This window comes from Chiloscyllium punctatum, chromosome 33 (genome assembly GCF_047496795.1).
Source record: "Chiloscyllium punctatum isolate Juve2018m chromosome 33, sChiPun1.3, whole genome shotgun sequence".
NCBI lineage: Eukaryota > Metazoa > Chordata > Chondrichthyes > Orectolobiformes > Hemiscylliidae > Chiloscyllium > Chiloscyllium punctatum.
The window spans coordinates 21,497,966-21,522,541 of record NC_092771.1 but is presented as its reverse complement, the minus strand read 5'-3'; the positions used below and the strand labels follow the sequence as shown (position 1 = coordinate 21,522,541).

The following is a 24,576-nucleotide window of genomic DNA, read 5'->3' as shown; positions in this document are numbered from 1 at the left end:
CACCTTGCCCTCCAGACAAAAAAAAAACATTTATCCCGACTCTGTCTTCTGTCCATCAGCCAGTTATCTGTCTAAGCTACAAATTACCCTAATCCAATACGATCCAACCTATTAAACACCTTCTGGAAGTCCAGATATATTACTTCTACAGGGTCTCCATTATCCACTTTGCTTGTTACTTCTTCAAAAAACTCTAGCAAATTAGTCAAACGTGACTTGCCCTCCATAAAACCATGCTGACTTTGGATGGCATTTTGACATTCCAAGTGTCCTGATATTGCTTCCTTGACAATTGATTCTAACACTTTCCCATCAACAGATGTTAAACTAACTCGCCTGTCGTTTCACAAATATTGCTTTCCTCCTTTTTTGAATAAGGGTGTTACATTTGCATTTTTCCAATCCACTGAAACTTTTCCCTTGTACTTTGGAATATTGTAAACAATGGATCTACTATCTCCAAGGATACTTCCTTTATACCCTCAGATCTTGGCGATCAGGCCTGGTGGCCTGTCTGCCTTCAATCCTAATAGTTTGCTGAGTACCTTTTCCCTCTCAATGTTGAATGTTCTAAGTTGTACCCTTGCTATTGCCTCTGATTTGCCCGTTGCAATAGGAATGATGGTATTGCCCTTGACTGTGAAAACTGAGTATTGATTCAGCATCTCTGCCATTTCAGTGTTCCCCACTATTAGGTCTCCGGTTTCATCTTCCAAGGGACCAACATTCACTATAGCTACTCTCTCCCCTTTTACATAAGCTTTTAAACATACAAGATAGGAGCAAGGGGAGGCCATTCAGCCCTTTGGGGGCCTGCTCTGCCATTCATCACCATCGTGGCTAATCGTCCAACTCAATACCCCAATCCTGCTTTCTCCCCATAACCTTTGATCCCATTTGCCCCAAGTGCTATCTCTAGCTGCCTCTTAAATACACTTAATGTTTTGGCATCAGCTACTTCCTGTGGTAATGAACTCCACAGGCTCACCACTCTCTGGGTTAAGAAATGTCTCCTCATCTCTGTCCTAAATGATCCACCCTGAATCCTCAGACTGTGACCCCTGGTTCTGGACGCACTCACCATCGGGAACATCCTCCCTGCACCTACCCTATCTAGTCCTGTTAGGATTTTATAAGTCTCTGAGATCCCCCCCCCACTTCACTTATCTAAACTCCAGTGAAAACAATTCTAACCTCATCAATCTCCTCATCCGTCAGTCCCGCCATCCCCAGAATTAGCCTGGGTAAACCCTTGCTGCTCTCCCTCGAGAGCAACAGTACCCTTCCTCAGAAAAGGAGACTGAAACTGCTCACTATTTCTGAAATTTTGTGCTAGTTTTCTTTCGTAATTGACCTTACTCTTTGAATTTTTTTTTAGTATCCCTTTGTTTATGCTGGAAAGTTTCCCAACCCCTTGCCACTGGCCTTTGCAATATGGTGTACCTTAGTTTTTGACTTCATATTGTCCTTGACCTCCTCGTTTAGCCATGGGTGTTTTTTTTAACTCCCTCTTAGCATCATTATTCCTCTCTGGGATATAGTTTAGTTGTGAGGAATTGAACAGCTCCTTAAACAATTATTACCACTGCTCAGCTGCCCTCTTACATTTTCGCCTTCCGGCCCAATCTACTCAGGCAGGCAAAAGTGAGGACTGCAGATCCTGGAGATCAGAGTCGAGATTAGAGTGGTGCTGGAAAAGCACAGCAGGACAGGCAGCATCCGAGGAGCAGGAAAATCGACGTTTTAGGCAAAAGCCCTTCGTCCTGATGAAGGGGTTTTGCCCGAAATGTCGATTTTCCTGCCAATCTACTCGGATACACACATGAGTGCATGTGACAATAAAGTTAATTCAGGGTGTAGGTTTGCTCGCTGAGCTGTAGGTTCGATATCCAGAAATAGAAATATAAATAGAAAGCAGGAGACAACAGCTTCGCTTCACTTGGAGGTCGCCACTGATGATGTTACCTAGCCAGGTAATGAAACGTCTGGATATCAAACCTACAGCTCAGCGAGCAAACCTACACCCTAAACCTCAACCTGAGCTACAAACCTTGCAAAGTTAATTCAATTCCATTCAGCTGCTGGCTATTACAACAACCTGACGTAAGGGCCTTCTCTCTGCCACAAGGTTCGTCCTGGCGTGAAAGTTTTGTCCCTCGAGTGGCGAGCTGGTCTCAGCCTGGTTTTTAGCGTACCCAAGAGCCATTGATTGAACTGTTATAAACTTTTACATTTCTCTTCTTCTTTATGATTTCTGTCATTAATTTAAGATGCCGTGGTATGGCAAACTTATAAAACTCTTCACTGTATTTTTCTTTTGTAAGATGGCATACGGCAGTAAATTGCTGTTCTAATTCTACTCGTACTCTGCCCACTGCAAACAGTCAAAGGGAGGTGTATGTTTAATGTGGCCATTCGCCAGTCTTTGCGGTATATGGCAGTCTGACATATCTCTCTGACTGGCAGACTATACACTAAGTCGGCCTTTCCACAAAACTGAAACTGGACTTTGCCATTGAGATGCAGCAAGGGTTGGCTATGCTCTGACCAATCAGTGTTAACCTGCCGACCTGGAATACAGTTTTGAGGTGCTTAGATCGTGCCATTTTGAGACAGATCAGAGAAAGTCCACCGGCTATGGAGGGAGCTTCCTTATGAGGGGAGGTAGTGTAGCTTGGGGCCTGTACTCATTGGAGTTCAGATGAATGAGAGGTGACCTCACTGAAGCAGGGAAGATTCTTTGGGAACTTGACAGGGGGAGATGTAGGAAGGCTACTTCCCCTTGTGGGAGAGTCTAGGGCTGAGAGTTTAATTTTAGCATAAGGAGTTGCACATTTAAGACCATGGCGTTCAGGAATTTCTTTGCCTCTAATTTGTGCAATTCTTGACCACAGAGGGCAGTCAGGTAAGTATATTCGAGGCCGAGGTGGGCAAGTTTTTAATCAGAAAGGGAATGGAGGCTTATGGGCAAAGTGGAGGTGAATTGAGATAAGCCATGATCATGTTGAATGGCAAAGCAGAGACCAATGGATTGAATGGTCGACTTCTGCTATATTCTAGAATCCCTACAGTATGGAAACAGGCCCTTTGGCCCAACCAGTCCACACCGACCCTCTGAAGAGTAACCCACCCATACCCATTTCCTTCTGACTAATGCACCTAGCACTATGGGTAATTTAGCATGGCCAGTTCACCTGACCTGCACATCTTTGAATTGTGGGAGGAAACCGGAGCACCCGGAGGAAACCCACGCAGACACTGGGAGAATGTGCAAACTCCACACAGAGAGTCGCCTGAGGCTGGGATTGAACCTGCTAACCACTGAGCCACCGTGCCGCCACTTCGGTTTTGGAGAAACCTAGGAAATGGATGTAAGAGGAGGCCATTTGGCCCTTTTTGAGCCCACACCACTATTTAATATGATCATGGCTGATGGTGTAATCTCAGGATCCCACTCACGCTTTCTCTCCCTGACCCATCGTCACTTCAGCCACAAGGGCTGCGCCCAACTCCCTATCTAAAGGACTGGCCCCAAAGGCTTCCCGTGGAAGAGAATTCCACAGGTTCACAACTCTCTGAGTGAAGGAAGACTTCCACCTCTCCATCCTGAATGGCTTTCCCCTCATTCCCAGGCTGAGCTGTTACAGGAAAGGATTGGAAGGTGAAAGTTTGCAGGTCAAAGTGAAATAGGTTTAAAAGTAAATCTATGAGCCTGTAAGCTGGTGTAGCATTGTAGATATTTTCAGATTTATAGAACTTAGAACATTACAGTGCAGTACAGGCCCTTCGGCCCTCGATGTTGCGCCGCCCTGTCATACTAATCTGAAGCCCATCCCACCTACACTATTCCATGTACGTCCATAGGCCTGTCCAATGACGACTTAAATGCACTTAAACTTGGCGAATCTACTACCGATGCAGGCAAAGCATGCCATGACCTTACTACTCTCTGAGTAAATAAACTACCTCTGACACCTGTCTTATACCTATCTCCCCTCACTTTAAAGTTGTGTCCCCTCGTGTTTGCCGTCCCCCATACATGAAAAAAGGCTCTCCCTGTCCACTCTATCTAGCCCTCTGATTATTTTGTATGTCTCTATTAAGTCACCTCTCAACCTTCTTCTCTCTAACGAGTACAGCCTCAAGGCTCTCAGCCTTTCCTCGTAAGACATTCCTTCCATACCAGGCAACATCCTAGTAAATCTCCTCTCCAAAGCTTCCACATCCTTCTTATAATGCGGTGACCAGAACTGTACACAATACTCTTAAGTGTGGCCGTACCAGAGCTTTGTACAGCTGCAGCATAACCTCCTGGTTCCAGAACTCAATCACTCTATTAATAAAGGCCAAAACACTGTATGCCTTCTTAACAACCCTGTCAATCTGGGTGGCAACTTTCAGGGATCTGTGTACCTGGATACTGAGATCTCTCTGCTCATCTGCACTCCCAAGAATCCTACCAGTACTTTGCATTCCGATTACTCCGGCCAAAGTGTATCACCTCACACTTGTCCACATTAAACTCCATTTGCCACCTCTCAGCCCAGCTCTATTTATGTCTCTCTGCAACTTACTACATCCTTCGTCACTATCCACAACTCCACCGACCTTCGTATCGTCCGCAAATTTACTAACCTACCCTTCTAAGCCCTCATCCAGGTCATTTATAAAAATGACGAACAGCAGTGGACCCAACACTGACCCTTGCGGTACGCCGCTAGTAACTGGACACCAAGATGAACATGTTCCATCAACTACAACCCTCTGTTTTCTTTCAGCAAGCCAATTACTGATCCAAACTGCTATGTCTCCCACAATCCCATTCCTCCACATTTTGTATGATAGCCTACTGTGGGGAACCTTATCGAACCGTTAGACCTGTCATTGGGTAGATAGAGTAGAGTTGCTTTTTATTTGTCATGTCTACCATATACAACAGATAGAGCAAAAACAAGACAGCATTCCTCCAGTGCTACATGGACCGTGCAGACTATGCAGTCATACACAGGGCAACATAAAGTACATAAGAAGTGCAAAACTCACAAGTTACAGTGTTATAGAAGCATGATAAACAATAGACATTTTTACTAGCAACAATTCAAAGTCGTGCAAAGAATTTCAGATGGGAAACAGTCCAATCATAGTGTGTTAAGGAGCCTGATGGTTTGGGGGAAGAAACTGTTGCACAGTCTGGCCGTGAGAGACTGAATGGAGAGACTGGATAGTGAAGAAGGCGTATGGTATGCTTTCCTTTATAGGTCAGAGCATTGAGTTCAAGAGTCGGGAGTTCATGTTGTGGCTGTATAGGATATAGGCTAGGCCATTTTTGGAATATTGCATGCAATTCTGGTCTCCTTCTTATTGGAAGAATGTTGTGAAACTTGAAAGGCTTCAGAAAAGATTTACAAGGATGTTGCCAGGGTTGGAAGGTTTCAGTTATGGGGAGAGGCTGAACAGGCTGGGGCTGTTTTCCCTGGAGCGTTGGAGGGGTGACCTTTATAGAGGTTTATAAATTCATGTGGGGCATGGAGAGGGTAAACAGACAAGGTCTTTTCTCTGGGGTGGGGGAGTCCAGAACTAGAGGGCATATGTTTAAGGTGAGACGGGAAAAATTTTAAAGGGACAACATTTTCACACAGGGGGTGGTATGTGTATGGAATGAGCTGCCAGAGGAAGTGGTGGAGTCTGAGGCAATTACAGCATTTAAAAGGCATCTGGATGGTTATCTGAATAGGAAGGGTTTAGAGTGGTTTGGGCCAAGTGTTGGCAAATGGGGCTAGGTTAGGTTAGGATATCTGGTCAGCGTGGATAAGTTGGACCGAAGGGTCTGTTTCCTTTCTGTACAACTCTATGAATCTGTCAGGTACAGGCTGGAGCCATCCGGATTCAAAGTGCTGCAGCAACCAAGGGGTAAAATCTCTCAAGCCCTTCTCTCGCACACATTGAACCACTTTGACTGCAGTCCAATGTGACCTCCTGCAGCCTATAGCAGGGCTGCTGACTGTGCAGACATCTGCATGCCCAGAACTTTAATACCATCTGATTGACAGAGAACCGAATCGTTTATAAACTGACCCAAGTTGCCTAACCTCGTGATTGATTGTAACAAGAGCATAGCATTGTTCCCAACCAACCCCAAGGATCAAGGAGTTAGCGTTTCATGTGACCAACTCATCACTATGGTAACGTCAGAGTATTTTCACCTATCAAATGTTAGAAGGCCAGGAATACATAGATGAGTGTGATTAACAATCAAGACTGAATTCTTGTTGCTCTCTTTCAATGTGCATAAGTGTTTACGTGGTTATGATTGAATTAAATGGCTAGCACTGCCCTGATGGAGGAGATGGCATTGAGAAAAAACAAGGTAATAATAATAATAATAATAATCAGATGGACCTGCAGTATTTGGGGTTTGTAAAGTTGAAGGTGAGGACACTCACGAAGGGAGAGAGGGCAGACCTTGATGAATGCAGAGAGACTGGAGGAGGTTCTAGAGATAAGAAGAGATGTACAGGTTGGAGAAAGTGACAGAAGATAGGGAGGGGGCATAGGGAAATAGAGGTGATTGCACAGATAGGGAGGGGCATAGGGGAATGGAGGAGGTTACAGAGATAGGGAGGGGCGTAGGGGATTGGAGGAGGTGACAGAGATAGGGAGGGGCGTAGGGGAATGGAGGAGGTGACAGAGTTAGGGAGGGGCGTAGGGGAATGGAGGAGGTGACAGAGATAGGGAGGGGCGTAGGGGAATGGAGGAGGTGATCGAGATAGGGAGGGGCGTGGGGAATGGAGTAGGTGACAGAGATAGGGAGAGACGTCAGGGATTGGAGGATGTGACAGAGATAGGGAGAGATGTCGGGACTGGAGGAGGTGGCAGAGATAGGGAGAGATGTCGGGACTGGAGGAGGTGGCAGAGATAGGGAGAGATGTCGGGACTGGAGGAGGTGGCAGAGATAGGGAGGGGTGTAGGGGAATGGAGGAGGTGACGGGGATAGGGAGGGGCGTAGGGGAATGGAGGAGGTGACGGGGATAGGGAGGGGCGTAGGGGAATGGAGGAGGTCACAGATAGGGAGGGACGTAGAGGATTGGACGAGGTGACAGAGATAGGGAGGGGTGTAGGGGATTGGACGAGGTAACAGGGAGAGATGTCGGGGACTGGAGGAGGTGACAGAGATAGCGAGGGTCGTAGGGGAATGGAGGAGGTGACAGAGATAGGGACGGGCGTAGGGGAATGGAGGAGGTGACAGAGATAGGGAGGGGCGTAGGGGAATGGAGGAGGTAATGGGGATAGGGAGGGGATTAGGGGAGTGGAGGAAGTGGCAGAGATAGGGAGGGGCGTAGGGGAAGTGGAGGAGGTGGCAGAGATAGGGAGGGGATTAGGGGAGGGGAGGAAGGGACAGAGATAGGGAGGGGTGTAGGGGAAGTGGAGGAGGTGACAGAGATAGGGAGGGGCGTGGGGGGCTGGAGGTGGTGACAGATAGGAACGGTTGTAGGGGCTGGAGAAGGTGACCCAGGTAGGGAAGCTGCTGGTGAATAGAGGAGGTGACAGAAAAGGAGGGGCGTAGGAGCTGGACGAAGTGACAGAGGTAGGGACGTAGTTATTTGAGTCGGAGTCTTGGAGCTAAGTAATGAAAGCCTTGAATTTGGAGAGAGTGTACCAAATACTGGGGCTTGACTTTCCTCCAATTAGCTCAATGTAATTCTGAATCGTTCCATCAAACCATTTGCAGAAATCGGGGAATTTTAATCTCAAAGCTTCCCCTAAACTATTTACGTTCATATTCTCTTACCTTTCAAATAAACCCTTTTCATTTGGATCAGATCCCTCTCGAGGATTGACACGGTGAGATTCTGTCAAATGGTGCTCCCTCGTATCAGAGGAATGTTTTATCATATTGACAAATTCTGTATGTAGTGTATGAATGACTAGTGGATATTGATTAAACCATTAAATGATGCTGTATTTTCAATTTTATTTTTAAATGTGGTTGCTTGGAGTGGACTTGATGCTTACTAAAAATCTACTTCATAGAATCCCCACGTTGCAGAAAGAGGCCATTCGGCCCATCAAGTCTGCACTGCTTCTCCGAAGAGCATCCCACCCAGACCCAGGCCCCCTGTAACCCCTCGTTTCCCATGGCTAGCCCATCTATTCTGCTCACCCCTGAACACTATGGACAATTTCTTCCCACATCATGGGAGGAAACTGGAGTACACAGTGGAAACCCACGCAGACGCAGGGAGAACGTGCAAACTCCACACGTATAGTTGCCCGAGGTTGGGATTGAACCCACGTCCCTAGTGCTGTGAGGCAGCGGTGCTAACCACTGAGGCAGCGGTGCTGCTTTTCACCAATAAACTCATTTTCTGGTGATTAACTGGTGTGTGTTTGTGAGAACTTGCTGTGTGTAAATTTGCTGCTGAGTTTCCTGGTCTAACAAGTAGCTACACTTCAAATAAAGTAGTTTGAGGCGGCTCGAGTCTTTTGTAAAGGACTATTACAGATGCACGTTCTTGCTACATCATTCACTGTCAGCTTATTGTTGTATTTGTAACTCCTGGCATGCTAGCTCTTGATTTCAGGCCATTGTACAGGAGTAATTGATTCTTTCTTGGCCCTCCATGAAGAGTCACTAATGTCTTGGGCTATGGTCCACATGAACTGAGTTGAGGATTCATGTCAAGAATGGATTTCTGGTGGAGTTGTGTGGGAACATTTGTTTGGGGTTTGCAACTTTATGCAAGTTGTTGGAGGGAATCCTGAGAGACAGGATTTCACAAGTATTTGGAAAGGCAAGGACTGATCAAGAATAGTCTGTATGGCTTTGTGTGGGGGAACTCATGTCTCATAAATTTGAATAAGTTTATGAAGATGTAAGAAAGAGGATTGATGAGGGCAGAGTGTTGGATGTGATCTATATGGCCTTTAGCAAGGCATCCGAAATGGTTCCTCATGATAGGTTCGTTAGCCAAGGTTAGATCTCATGGAATACAGGGAGAACTAGCCATTTGGATACAGAATTATCTTGAAGGTCGAAGACAGAGGGTGGTGATGGAGGATTGCTTTTCAAACTGGAGGCTTCTGACCAGTGGAGTGCCACAAAGATTGGTGCTGGGTTCACTGCTTTTCGTCATTCGTATAAATGATTTGATGTGTATGTAGGAGGTATAGTTAGTAAGTTTGCAGCTAACACCAAAATTTGAGTAATGTTAGTGAAAAAAGTTAGCTCAGAGTATAACAGGACCTTGACCAGATGGGCCAATGGGCTGAGGAGTGGCAGATGGAGTTTAATTTAGATAAATGTGAGGCGCTGCATTTTGGAAAAGTAATTTAGGGCATGACTAATACACTTAATGCTAAAGTCCCAGGGAGTGTTGCTGAACAAAGAGACCTTGGAGTGCAGGTTCGTAGGTCCTTGAAAGTGGAGTCGCAGGTAGATAGGATAGTGAAGAAGGCGTTTGGTATGCTTTCCTTTATTGGTCAGAGTATTAAGTACAGGAGTTGGGAGGTCATGTTGCGGCTGTACAGGACATTGGTTAGGCCACTTTTGGAATATTGCGTGCAATTCTGGTCTCATTCCTATAGGAAGGATGTTTTGAAACTTGAAAGGGTTCAGAAAGATTTACAAAGATGCTGCTAGAGTTGGAGGGTTTGAGCTACAGGGAGAGGCTGAATCGGCTGGGGCTGTTTTCCCTGGAGCATTGGAGGCTGAGGGGAGACCTTATAGAGGTGTATATAATCATGAGGGGCATGGATAGGGTAAATAGTCAAGGTCTTTCTCGCTGGGATGGTGGAGTCCAAAACTAGAGGGCATAGGTTTAGGGCGAGAGGGCAAAGATATAAAAGAGACCTAAGGGGCAACTTTTTCACACAGAAGGTGGTGCCTGTGTGGAATGAGCTGCCAGAGGAAGTGGTGGAGGCTGGAACAATGACAACATTTAAGAGGCCTAGGGATGGGTATATGAATAGGCAGGGTTTGGAGGGATGTGGGCCAAATGCTGGCAAACAGGACGAGATTAATTTACGATATGTGGTTGGTGTGGTCGGGTTGGACCAAAGGGTCTGTAGAGCTCTGACTCGTCTTAACTGGATTGCATTGCTGCTGAAGTGGAGCTGAAGGATGTTGAAGTTCGTGGTTAGCTTTGAGTGTTGGTGTTCAGAGTGATTTGAGTATTTATTGTTTAAGGATGGTTGCAATGGGAATCAATATTTACGGAAGCGTTGAGGTGAAGGGACCGTAAATATTGGTGTTGCCTTGTTGAATGATGTGGTTAGAGGTCTGACATGAATGCCATGTAAGCAGGTGAGATATCCGCGTAATAAATTCACGATCATTCAGTTCAATGCAATCGGAATGTAGAGCAATGTAAATATTGAACTTTGAATGCCTGCTTCATGTTGAAGTATGACCAAATAAAGCTCTGATTCTAAATCTCAAACTATAATGTATGTCTGTACCCCTCTTGTTCAGAGCTGGTGAAATCCACTCAACTGTTTCAACTTCAAGAATAGCAATGATGGCTGTCTGGAACTTTGAGTTAAATGGAGCTCAGAAATTTTTCTCAGTGCACAGGCCTGTAGGCGACTCGGTGCAGTGTTCTGTTCCAGGATTGATCATGTCCTGAATTTGAGTTCAGCAGGCTGGATGGATTAGCCATGGTAAAGGCAGTTTGCAGGGATAGGGTGGGGGTGGAGCTGGGTCTGCGCGGGATGCTCTTCAGAGGGTATGAGAAGGCTTGATGGGCTGAATGGCCTCTTTGTGCCCTGTAAAGATTCTAACGAAGCAGTGTTTTTAATAAGCGTCAAGCCTAACACACATGGCCACATTTTAAGCATTTGTATTTGGAGTGGAAAAAGCTGGTAGGCTCTTGCTGTGGTACTGTCCCTATCTCTGGACTGTAAGGGTAAGATTCAAATCCTACTTTCCACAGAGGTGTGTCATAAACTTGTCCAATTCCAAGTTGATTTAAAAATAACTCAATCATGGCTACCATCATTGATTTTTGATAGGGTTCAGTGATGCGACAATTAATTCTAATATCTTTTTAAAAGAGCAGAATAAATCTTGTGCACGCCAAAATGGATCTAAAACTTCTGGATTGTTCTGAAAACCCATTCTCTTTAGGGAAGGAAATCTGCTGTCTTTAGGTTGTTTGGTCTATATGTGACTCCAGTCCTACACCAGTTTTATTGAGCGAGCTGAGGGGAGAGTGACATTGAGGTCGCATTTGATCAAATATGGTATCAAGGGGCAGTTACAAAATGGGAGTCACATGGGCAGGAGGTGGGTTGTGGACAGGTGGTGTGTGAGGGACTCTCCATTGATTGGAGCCATTGGCTAACACAAAGGAAGATGGGTATGGTTGTTGGAACTCAATCCAAACTGCTCTCAGGACATCTCTGAAGGACCTGGACTCTGTCCATAAAATTGTATTGTTAGAGTGACAACCAGTAACAATCTCTTCTACCATTTCTCTGTCACCTCTGCATTTGAGCCCATCAACTTTGACCTTGCAAACATCGCTTAGTGGATCAACAGAGTATTTTTTTTAAAAAAACTTATAACAGCAGCAAAGGGAGACCATATTTATGTAGCACCTTTCATGACTCAGGAAATTGGTAGCCAATGAAACATTGTCACTGTTATATGTAGGTAATGGACATTGGAACCCACCACCCCTGACCTTGGGACTGAGAGATGGGAGCAAAGCCTTAAGCTCTGATCGCTTCCCTCCCCTCACCCCTCACAGTTGACATTACTCTTCTGGTCCTAACTCCCAATCCCAACATCCTTGACGTGTCCTTCTGATCAACGGGCCGAATGGCCCACTCCTGCCTGAAAGCCTTTAGAGCACACTTTGCAAAGTAACAAGCAGAGGCTCACCAACTGGACTTGGGTGAAGGTGTGGAGGCTGAGAGTTGAATGACCAGTAAATGTTTTTTTTAACCATTGCTCTCTGGCTGTATAACCCTCATCCCTTCAGGCCAATCCAGAAAGCGAGCAGAGATCCTACAGTCCCACTTCATGAATTGGCAGAATTTGAGATTATCAGAAGCTGTGGAAGGAGCACCGCACGGGATGGTTACAATGTGGAATTCCATGAAGTAAATTGTGGATGAGTCAGAACCACTAAATTATTTTCCAAGGAATTTAGATAGTTTCTGAAGGAAGAGCCAGCTAATGAGAGGAACCCGGAGAATTAAAATAGACTGCAGAGAGCTTCGGAGTGTAAAGGGAATTAGGAGGAGATTGGAATTAGACTGGGCACATTACCAAGAGCATCGGATGAATGAGGGGTGACTGTAGTTTAACAGTGGGGTATTGAACATTACAGTGAGTGAAAGGGAATGTGGAGTTATACAGGTTAGCGTATTGAAGGGTGTGGTGAGTGAGGGGGAGGATGGGATTTGGCAGGGTGAAATATTGAAGGGTCTGATGGTGAGAGTGGGATATTGAAGGGGTTGGTGAGTGAGGGAGAGGATAGGGTATTGTCATTCCAACCATACAATTGAATCGACAGAGTTCAGGTCCTTCAGTGGTGTCCTAAGTGAGTCAGGAAGAGGGTGGGGTATTGAAGGGTGTGGCTAGTGAGGGAGAGGGTGGGTTATTGAAGGCTGCGGTGAGGGAGGGGGAGGGTGGGGTATTGAAGGCGAGGTTAATGAGGGAGGGAGAGGATGGGGTGTTGAAGTGTGCGCAGAGGGAGTGGGCAGGTGGGGTATTGAAGGGTGTGGCGAGGGTGGGAGAGGGTGCGGAATTGGGGGGTGTGGCAAGAGAGGGAGAGGGTGGGCTAATGAAGGATGTGACCAATGAGGGAGAGGGTGGGTTATTGAAGGGTGCGGTGAGGGAGGGGGAGGGTGGGGTATTGAAGGGTGCGGCAAGGGAGGGGGAGGGTGGGGTATTAAAGGGTGTGGTGAGGGAGGGGGAGGGGGAGGGTGGGGTATTGAAGGGTGAGGCGAGGGAGGGGGAGGGTGGGGTACTGAAGAGTGCAGTGAGGGAGGGGGAGGGTGGAGTATTGAAGGGTGTGGTGAGTGAGGGAGAGGATGCAGTATTGAAAGGTGCAGAGGGGGAGGGTGGGGTATTGGAGGGTGTGGCCAGTGAGGGAGAGGGTGGGGTATTGAATGCGAGGTTAATGAGGGAGGGAGAGGATGGGGTATTGAAGTGTGCGCAGAGGGAGTGGGCGGGTGGGGTATTGAAGGATGTGTTGAGGGTGGGAGAGGGTGTGGAATTGGGGGGTGTGGCAAGAGAGGGAGAGGGTGGGCTAATGAAGGATGTGACCAATGAGGGAGAGGGTGGGGTATTGAAGGGTGTGGCGAGTGAGGGTCAGGGTGGGGTATTGAAGGATGCAATGAGGGAGGGAAGGGTGTGATGTTGAAGGGTGTGGTGAGTGAGTGTGGAGACTGTGATGTTGAACAGCCTCCAGAATGAAGCCTGGATGTTTTGCATAACTCCTGTAATAATTCCAGGCCTTGCTTCACCATCAGGCATGCATTACGAAAAGATTTTAGTTGAGGAAAATATCTTGAAATTGAGGATCAAAAGGGATCAGACAGCACAGCAATTGTGGTAAAATACTGTACTTCAGTTACCCCACCCATCTCAGCACGAGCTAGGGAGCTTGAAGACTGTTGGTCAGAGTTGAGTCTCAAACGTGTTGCCAGATAAGGTGCTTTTCACAGCTCAGGCATAGTTCCAATTTCATTCATCACCAGCTCACAAAATCCTGACGGATCTGGGAGTTACTGTGGGGAAGAGAACTGATGAAAGGGTGTGACTCAGGTTTTCTGCTTAGGAGCAGCAGGCCATCTCCGGTTTGACGCTGCTGGTGTGGAATCGTCAGGAGAATGAGTCAGCAAACGGTAGGCTGTGTGATCCAGTTTGTACAGTGCTGGCCCAACGCAGGTTCACCACCGGACCTGCTTAGTCTAGGAAAGAGCCCTTTGTTAAACCATTGCTCCTCACAGACCTCGGGATGGAATTTTCCGCTCCTTGGGAGTGGTTGTCAGGGAAAATAATTGGGTGACTAGCCCTGGAAGGAAACTTGCAAATAAATTATTTTCCTAGGCAGTTCTTAGGATGAAGACTATGTGACTCATCCTAAGTCTTTGAAAAAACTCAATAACTCTGCCCTCCTTTGTAAATCTTTCCCCATTCAACTGTTTCCCAACACAGTGTTGAAAATGTTTCTTTTTAATTCATTCTGTGTTTATTGCCTTCCCATCCCGAACTGTTTTTGAGAAGTGAGGAAACAGTTGTTGCTTGAAACTCCTACTGTCCTTGGGATGTGGAGACAGCAATGCTGTCCAGAAGGGAATTTCAGGATCTTAAAGCAGTGATATCGTACCAGGTTAAGATGGTGGTGGTGTTCCCATGTATTCTTGGAAGGTTCTGACCAAGAGGCCGTGAGTTTCTACAGTGTACCTTGCAGATAAGAGTCATACAGCACGGAAACAGACCCTTTGGCCCAACCACTCTGTGCTGACCATAATCCCAAACTCAACTAGTCCCACCTGCCTGCGCTTGGCTCATATCCCTTCAAACCTTTCATGTTCACGTACTTATCCAAATTTCTTTTAAATGTTGTAACTGCACCTGCACCCACCACTTCCTCTGGCAGTTCATTCCATAGTAAAGTCTCAATGGTCATAATCATTCCGATTGTTTTAAAACCCCATCTGGTTCATTGATTTCCTTTTGTGGAAGGGAATCTGCCATCCTTGCGTGCCTCTCCTCCAACCTAGTTTACTGCCTCAGGTGTTCCCAAGGTGGTCTTCTCCACATCAGGGAAACCGAACGTAAATTTAAGGAACAGTTTGCTGAGTATCTCAGCTGGGCCTGTAGGGACTGACCGTTCCTCCCAGTCACCACCCATTTCAGTTCACCCAACCACTCCCTTTCGGACATCACCATCCTTGGCCCCCTCCATTGTCAAAACAAACCACACCTCATCTTCCGCCTGGGCAGCCCACAGCCCAGAGGACTCAACATTGAGGTCTCCAATTTCAAATACCCTCCCTTTCCATTCCCCCAACTCCATTCCCAGCCCCTCCCCCACACTTCCACCCCCTCCCAGCCACCAACTGGATCCATTCCTCCCATTGATCAACCAGATAGTACCCTCTACCTGTCTTCACCCATCCCTGCAGTGGCTCAGTGGTTAGCACTGCTGCCTCATAGCACCAGGGTGCAAGGTTCGATTCCAGCCTTGGGCAACTGTCTGTGTGGAGTTTGCACATTCTCCGCGTGGGTTTCTTCCTGGTGCTCCAGTTTCTTCCCACACTCCAAAGATGTGCAGGTCAGGTGAATTGGCCGTGCTAAATTGCCCGTATTGTTAGGTGCATCAGTCAGAGGGAAATGGGTCTGGGTGGGTTACTCTTCGGAGGGTCGGTGTGGACTGGTTGGGCTGAAGGGCCTGTTTCCACACTGTAGTGAATCTATTCTAAACTAATCTAATCTAATAAAAGCAAATTACTGCAGATGCTGGAATCTGAAACCAAAAGAGAAAATGCTGGAAAATCTCAGCAGGTCTGGCAGCATCTGTAAGGAGAGAAAAGTGCTGACGTTGCGACAAAGGGTCAGTTAGACTCAAAATGTCAGCTCTTTTCTCTCCTTACAGATGCTGCCAGACCTGCTGAGATTTTCCAGCATTTTCTCTTTTGGTAATCTAATCTAATCTAATCCCCACTTCACCACTCTGCCCCTGCCACTCCGTCTATCTGCAGCTACCCCCACACCCACTCCCAGTCCTGGAGGTGGGTTACACTTGAAATGTTGACTTCTCCACTTCCTGATGCTGCCTGGCTTGCTTATAGCTAACAGATACTGCCTCAGACAGAAGGCTTTCAAGTTAAAACAAAACACTTGTACAATGAAAGGGGAGCGGCCCCCTTCTCCCACTTCGGCTTTTCTCTGGTTTGGTTTGGTTTCTAGCAGTCGTGTGGAAAAGGCTGCGGGACCCAAAGAAGCAGGTCCATGCTGAATCGCTTTGACATTTGTCCTTGAAGACCCTGGGTCCGATTTTAACTTTTGCAAGAGAGATTGTTGCAAGTATTGGGAACTGCATCATTAAGTTGAGATAATCTGTTAGGCCTTCAGGTAGGTTCAGTTATTCTGTATTCTTTTTCACGTTTCTCTTGGTACTCTTTCTCTTTAGTTTTGTCTAAAATTGAGTGGTCTAACCAGCTGGATCCGGGGTGGCTCAGTGGCTCAGCACTGCTGCCTCACAGCACCAGGGTCCCAGGTTCGATTCCAGCCTCTGCCAACTGTGTGGAGTTTGCACATTCTCCCTGTGTCTGGTGGGTTTCCTCCCACAATCCAAAGTTGTGCAGGTCAGGTGAATTGGCCACGCTAAATGGCCCATAGTGTTAGGTGCATTAGTAGGAGGGAAATGGATCTGAATGGGTTACTTTTCGGAGGGTCAGTGTGGACTTGTTGGGCCGAAGGGCTTGTTTCCACACTGTAGGGAATCTAACCTAATTGAATATCCCCTTTACCTGCTTCAAACAACGAGGAAAGTTAGGGTCTGGTCCACTTTCTTGAAATGTTTTGAGGGGGTCTGGCCTGGTCCATAAAATCCTGAAGGGTCTGTTTCCATGCTATACTGCTTACTCTATGACTCAAATATTGAGTTCGCTAACAGATCTGAGCACTGTGTAAACTTGAGCAATGTTCCCTCTGATTGTCTTCATCGGTGTGTGGAATGTGGTTTGTTACATGAACAAATATTAAGCGAGTGTACAGACAATGACCATCAGGGCAGAATGATGCACATATTTTGTAAAAATCTTCCTAGTTTTGGAAAAAGATTGTTGACGTGGTCACAAGCTAAATTAGTACGTTTGCTGAATTTGGTTTGAAAATATCAGAAGTCTCTCAACGCCAGGTTATAGTCCAACAGGTTTATTTAAAAACCCTTTTTAAGCGATTTGAAGTCAACCTGTTGGACTATAATCTGGTGTCGTGTGACTCCTGACTTTGTCCCCCCAGTCGAACACCAACGCCTCCACATCTTTGACTGTGTTGGGATTTGAATTCATGAGCTTGAGGTTTTAGATTCGGTGCATAACCATCAGACTGCGGCCCATGAGAGAAGGATGTGTTTTTAACTTGTATTGTCGTCACTTGACTGAGGATCGGTTGAATTGGTGGCACTCGCTCAAGAGAAGACAAGAATCTTTTGTTGGAATTTAATAAGCACAAAATAGGAAGGGTTGAGGCGGCTTCCCTTTTGAACTGGACAAAAGTGTGGAAAAGGTAAGTTGCATTTTTTCAGCTGATTCAGTGTTTGCTTTATTCAAAACTTCTGTGAATCGAAAGGAAGATAGTGGCAACCATTCTCAGGCAGAGGTCACATCCTTCTGGGGAGAAGATCAGAGAGACACCGTGTCCCTGTGAATGAATCCACGATTGTTCTTCAGTCTGGTAGATGGGGAAGGTCATAATAGTTTTTGGGGAAGTGGTCACTTTCGTATTACCTGCCTTTTGCTTTTGAAAGGTTAGAAATCCGTGAATTACGTGTTAATAAACCAGTTCACTCCTTTGAACGCAAAGAAATGAATTGGGGATAGGCACTGTGGAAAGTTTACGTAGTTAAATGTCACACGAGAGATGAGCCTTTCCATTATTATCTGGTAATTTGCACCAGATCCTGGGGTATGGGAAGAGAGTCAGGAAATGCAATGCCAAAAACACATCCGGATCTCTCAGAATTACCCAACTTTAAGGTCTGGAAGTTGGAACTTGGAAGGAAAAGGCACTGTTCACAATTGGGAGGATGAAACTTCAGTTAGTCATCCAGTCTCGGTCTTCCCAGGGCGAAATGTGGACACTGCCTTTCTGTTTGTAACCCAGTGACTGTTGTCAGAGTCAATCTTATTTTAATAACACTTGAGGAGCAGGAGAATCGACGCTTCGGGCATAAGCACTTTACCAGGAATACCTGATGAAGAGTTTATGCCTGAAATGTCGACTCTCCTGCCCCTCGGATGCTGCCTGACCTGCTGTGCTTTTCCAGCACCACACTCTTGACTCTGATCTCCAGCATCTGCAGTCCTCACTGTATCCTCTTTATTTTAATAACTCTTTTTTTAAACAAAAAAACTGGCTGCAGCAGATGATTTTAGATCACTAGGAACAGGATCCAAAATTCTCTTGTTAGAGTTCATGTCCTAACTCTTTCCCCCTAGCTACCTTCCTCATGCTCTCGGCAGTGATAGGAAGAGAGCGAGCAAACAGGGCCGTGACTATGAGGAGAAATTATGAGGAGAATTCCTGAAGAAGGGCTCATGCCCGAAACGTCGGTTCTCCTGCTCCTTGGATGCTGCCTGACCTGCTGTGATTATGAGGGTCAAGCAGGAAAGTGGAAGCATCGGGGAGAGAGTCAGTGATGAGGAAGTGGGCATGGGAAAGATATGCATTGAGTGACGACTTCTAATATTGGCAGGAGTGAATTTTGAATATTAATTCCACCTGCTTGATCCTGTCTGATTTGGTTCTCTTCTGTTTATTTTGTGCAGGGAGATCATTTTATCAATATGCCTTTAAAATCTACTATGCCAGTATACATTAAAGAGCCCTGCTCATGCTATTATCGCTGTATCATAGTCATGGAGTCATACAATACAGAAACTGAACCTTCAGTCTCATCAGTCCAAGCCGAACATTATCCCAAGCTATACTAGTCCCACCTGCCTGCTCACAACCCATGTCCACCAAAACGTATCCAAATGTCTTTTCAACACTGCACCCGCATCCTCCACTTCCTGGCCATTTGGTTACAGAACTGGCTCAAAGGTAGAAGACAGAGGGTAGTGGTGGAGGGTTGTTTTTCAGACTCTAGGCCTGTGACCAGTGGAGTGCCACAAGGGTTGGTGCTGGGCCCTCTACTTTTCGTCATTTATATAAATGAGTTGGATGGGAGCATAAGAAGTACAGTTAGTAAGTTTGCTGATGACATCAAAATTGGAGATGTAGTGGACAATGAAGAAGGTTACCTCGGATTACACCTGCCAGCACCTGGCCCACATCCCTCCAAACCCTTCCTATTCATATACCCATCCAGATGCCTTTTAAATGTTGTAATTGTACCAGCCTCCACCGGTTCCTCTGGCAGTTCATTCTATACATGTACCATTCTCTGGGTGAAAAGGTTGTCCCTCAGGACCCTTTTATATCTTTCCCCTCTCACCCTAAACCTATGCCCTCTAGTTCTGGACTTCCCCACCCCAGGAAAAAGACTTTGTCTATTTATCCTATCCATGTCCCTCATGATTTTGTAAACCTCTATAAGGTCACCCCTCTGCCTCTGACGTTCCAGGGAAAACAGCCCCAGCCTGTTCAGCCTCTCCCTATAGCTCAAATCCTCCAACCCTGGTGACGTCCTTGTAAATCTTTTCTGAACCCTTTCAAGTTTCTCGCGGAGAGCAAGCAGAGTTAACATTTTGAAGAAGGGCCGCTGAACCCGAGACGTTAACTCTGCTTGCTCTCCGCAGATGCTGTCAGAGTTGAAAGCATGCCGTAACATTTGAAAGCAAGGCGCTCTGTTAACCTACTGCGAGCCCGAACACCAATGTGCCTGTGAACGTAATGTTTTTGAATATTAGTGAGCTGGAATAAGTGCCTCTTGGATTCTTCAGAACTGTGTTTGCATGTTTAGTTTCTTGTGGTTACCACTCACAAAGGGAACACAACAAATGAGCATAAATTCCAAGTGGTGCGCAAAGAAGTGAGGGTGACTGGAGACAAAAAATCTTCTTCACTCGGCGAATGGTTAGGGTTTGGAATGTGTTGCCTGGAAATGTGGTGGACACAGGTTCAATTGAGGCATTGCCGACTGGATAGGATGAGAACTTGGATAGAAATGGTGTATAGGGATATGGTGGTAAAAGCAGGGTGTTGGCACTAGGTAATGATGGTCGGTTTGACAAACTGGTGCAGAGACCTGGATAGAGTGGATGTGGAGAAGATGTTTCCACTCGTAGGAGAGACTAGAACCCGTGGGCACAGCCTTGGAGTGACGGGACAACCCTTTAGAACTGAGTTGAGGAGGAATTTCTTCAGCCAGAGGGTGGGGAATGTGTGGAACTTAATGCAGTGGCGGCCAAGAGTGTATTTCGGACAGAGATAGATAGGTTCTTAATTAATAAGGGGATCAAGGGTTACAGGGAGAAGGCAGGAGAATGGGGTTGAGAGACATATCAGCCATGATCAAACGACAGAACGGAGTTAATGGGCCAAATGGTCTTATGCAGTCATGATAAGCCATTTAAGGGTATAACATGAGGCCAATCTTGAATCCTGGTGTTTTTACTGCTCAGCTAAAGTTGCCTATCCCGTTGTACAAGCTCTGCTCATTGTCTGAGCTGAAGCCTGGACATGGAGTTAACAGGCTAATGATGAGAATGAATCCGTTGTCGATTTGTCAAGAAAAATCCATCTGGTTCACTAATGTCCTTTAGGGAGGGAATCTGCCATCCTTACCTGGTCTGGCCTACATGTGACTGCAGACCCACAGCAATATAGTCGACTCTTAACAATTAGGGAAGAGGGAGAAATGCTGGCCTAGCCAGTGTCACCCTCATCCCATGAATGAATTTAAAAAAAGATTGACAGCTTCCACCGTCCATCAATACATTTCTTCTTTCTGACTCGACTGTTGCACAATTCGACGTTGTCCGTCTGCACTGAACGTAACGCTGAGAAGCAGACGTAGACCATTCAGCCCAGCCGTGCCATTCAATGTCATCGTGATTAATCTGAAAATCCTCATCTCCACTTTCTTGTCTTATCCCTCGGTTTCCCTTGCTGGTTAAAAATCTCTCTCTCTCTCTCTCTCTCTCTCTCTCTCTCTCTCTCTCTCTCTCTCTCGGCCTTGAGTATACTTCGCAAATCAACCTCAACAGCCCTGTGCAGTAAAAAAAAAACAAATTCCACGGATTCACTCCTCTCAGTGAGAAGAAATCCCTGCTCCTGTCTGTCTTAAATGTGCCACTCCTTATTCCGAGGCTCTGCCCTGTGATCCCAGACTGTCCCAAAAAGCGAACCAATCTCTCCGTTTCTTTGGAGCTCCGAATGAGTTCCTGCAGTCGACTGTTCAAACAGCTCAGAGCAGAATGCTCTCTGTCATTAACTGGGTCTTTTTCACTAACTCGGAGCAGCTGCTCCTGCTCCCCAAGCTGTAATGCCAGCTGTTTTACAATTTTATTCCTTTGGAAGTAAATACAGTTGTCTGCCATCTCACAACAAACCCGGATTAAGTTTCATAGCAACTTCCGAGTTATGTAAACAATTCTTTCCACGCGAGGATGGAAAAGGCAGGATTAGACGTAACTCCTTCCAGTTGGAGCTGGCATGGATGGCGAGGTTGAGTGGACAGTCCCTTGGCACTGAAACCGAATAGGACCCCTCCTCCCCCCGCCCCTGGGAATAATGGCAGGGCGCACAATGTGTGGCAGATGGTTCCAGTTTGAAGAAGGTATAACCAAGGTCAATAGCCTTCCTTTGGTTCCGTGGTTGGAAGAGGCCTTCGTCAATCTGGAGGATGTCTCTGCCCTGGGGTTAGACTCTGGGAAGCTATCCAGTCCAGAGTACCGGTGGCTCAGTGGTTAGCACTGCTGCCTCACAGTGCTGGGGACCGGGGTTCAATTCCAGCCTCGGGCGACTGTCTGTGTGGAGTTTGCACATTCTCCCCGTGTCTGCGTGGGGTTGCTCCCACAGTCACAAAGATGTGCAGGTTAGGGTGGATTGGCCATGCTAAGTTGCCTGTAGTGTTCATGGATGTGTAGGTTAGGTGCAGAATCTAACTGAATGGGTCTGGGTGCGATACTCTTCAGAGGGTCTGTGTGGACTTGTTGGGCCAAAGGGCCTGTTTCTACACTGTAGAGATTGTATGATTCTAGAGTAACATTTGATGGGGCAAGATGCTTCAGTCCAGTGGATTGCCACTTAGGTTCAGAGCATGGGAATTTGGAATTCCCTTCCTAACTCCTCTCTGTCATTTGGCTTCTCTCTCCTTTTTAAATCTTACCTCGATCAGGTTTTAAAATCCCTAAGCTGCTTCCTCCTGTGTGACTCTGGTGATGTACCAGTGAGGAACTGAAGGCAGTTTCCTGACATTTTGAGACACGATGTAAAAGCAAGGTGTCGATTCTGAAAGGGCTAGGATGTGACAAAGAACTGAGTGGCCCTGGATGACCTCCAGTGAAGCATCAGTGAGCAGGTTATTGTTCTGTAAGTGCCATTTGAAGACGTTGTCAGTAACAGCTTGTCTTTCTGGTAGTGGAGTGGAGACTGGAGTGTTAAATGAGTGGGTTTTAACCCTACTTTTTGTGACCTTTTTCGGTGACCTGCTAGAGGATTGGTTTCTGCTCTCTGTTTGTCTCGTGGTCACCTGGTGGTTCGAGATCCATTGAAATCTGTTGTGGCTTTAATGAAATGCCCGTGTGAATTGGAACATCATGCGGTAACCAGCAATTGCTTTTTGCTCTCCGGCTCGAGCTAATACTTTGTGGTTTGAAATGCAAATAGAAACAATAAGCTCTTCCAAATCCTTCCTGTGGCGGACTGAGTCTCAGGAATTTGCTTTGAGGAGAGTTGGTGCGGTCCATCTTGTTTTTTTTTAAAAAAAAACCCAAAGGGAAGAGATTGAAAATCTGAAGGAGATTGACTCACTTCATGCGAATAAATTGAGGCGAATTTTAAAAAAGGAAAGAATAGTTGTAATTATTTGATCTACGGATGTGTTAAGGAGGTTTACAGACGTGTAGCTCATGGAGAGCAGAGGTAGTGGTCACTGGACTAGCAATCCAGAGACTTGGACTAAATTTCCGGCAATTTGAATCCCACTGTGATAAATGGTTAAATTTGAATTCTCGAGAAGCTGAACTTAAACGCTTGTTGAATGATGGCTGTGTAACCATTGTCAGTGCTCGTCACTAATGTCCTTCAGGGAAGGAAATTCATAGTCAAGAGTAAACCACACGGCTGTGGGAATGGAGTCACATGTTGGACAAACCAGATAAGAGTGGCTCAGTGGTTAGCATTGCTGCCTCACAGCGCTAGGGATCATTTGGCCTAAACGTCCACACTGACCCTCCAAAGAGTATCCCACCCAAACCATTCCCCCTACCCTGTTGCTCTACATTTACCCCTGACTAATGCACCTAATCTACACATCCCTGGACCCTATGGGCAATTTAGCATGGCCAATCCACCTAACTTGCTCATCTTTGGAGGAAACCTGAGCACCCGGAGGAAACCCACACAGACACGGGGAGAACGTGCAAACTCCACACAGCCAGTCGCCCGTGGTTGGAATCGAACCTGGGTCTCTGGTGCTGCGAGGCAACAGTGCTAACCACTGAGCCACCGTGCCACTGTTATCTGGTTTGACCAACATGTGACTCCATACCATGCCATATGGTTTACTCTTGACTGCCCTCTGAAATGGCCCTAGTGATCTTCTCCGTTCAAAGGGGTAGTTCGAGACGTGCAACAAATACTGGCCCGACCAGTCACGCCTGCATTCTGTACAGATGTGTTTAAAAAGTTGTTGCGGGGCATGCAGCAACCAATCAGTGCACAGCAAGATCCCACAAACAGCAACGGGATAATGACCTGAAACGGTTTGTTATTTCCATGGTGACTGAGGGGACAAGAATTGACCAGAATTCTCGGGCCAACTCTGAGATAGGGACATGCGGTTGTTCATGATGCCTGCCCCCCAAAGACAGCAGAGGTGGTCTCAGAGTTTGAAGACTGTTCACAAGTTCTCTGTGGGAAAGATGTTGTGAAACTTGAAACAGTTCAGAAAAGAGTTACAAGGATGTTGCCAGGTTGGAGGGTTTGAGCGATAGAGAGAGGCTGAATAGCCTGGAGCTGTTTTCTCTGGAGTGTCGGAGGCTGAGGGGAGACCTTATATAGGTTTATAAAATCGTGAGGGGCATGGGTAGGGTAAATAGACAAGGTTGTTTCCGAAGGGTGGGGGGAGTCCAAAAGTAGAGGGCACAGGTTTGGATGAGAGGGAAATGATTTAAAAAGGACTTGAGGGGCAAAGTTTTCATGCAGAGGGTGGTACGTGTATGGAATTACCTCCACCAGAGGAAGTGGTGGAGGCTGGTACAATTACAACATTTAAAAGGCATCTGGATGGGTATATGAATAGGAAGGGTTTAGGGGGATATGGGCCAAATGCTGGCAAATGGGGCTAGATTAATTTAGGGTATTGGTTGGCATGGACTGGTTGGACTGAAGGGTCTGTTTCTGTGCTGTACATCTCTATGACTCTATAATTGAAACAGAACTTTTGAACTCAAAAGAATAACAAGTTGCCAAGGAAGGCCATTGTGGCTGATGTTTGGATTGGTGGGCATGCCTTCAGAAGAAAAGAGAGTGATTGGGTGGAAAGATGATACAGATTCCCACTTTTAAAATTCCATCTGTCCAATGCTGCGCGGCATTTGTTGACCGTGGTGCTCTGTGACTGGTTCTGACGAGGCCTGGCCTAGTTTTGAGGACTGACCCTTGACTGTATTGTTCGAACACGCCTTGTGTCAGCCTCGCTCGATAGGATGGGTCAGTGT

General features: G+C 46.5%; 1 protein-coding gene across 3 annotated transcripts in view; it reads left to right on the top strand.

Annotated features, from left to right (window-relative positions):
* LOC140458478 (talin-2) overlaps window positions 1-24,576 on the top strand; it is a 327,438-nt gene that overhangs the window by 46,674 nt on the left and 256,188 nt on the right. The window contains exon 1 of one of the 3 annotated variants that reach the window (XM_072553133.1): window positions 6,349-6,367. The exons of the other annotated variants lie outside the window; for them this stretch is intronic. The gene's annotated coding sequence lies outside the window, so the exon portion shown is untranslated. Of the gene's footprint in view, window positions 1-6,348; window positions 6,368-24,576 lie in introns of those variants that run through there. 3 annotated transcript variants of the gene reach the window in all.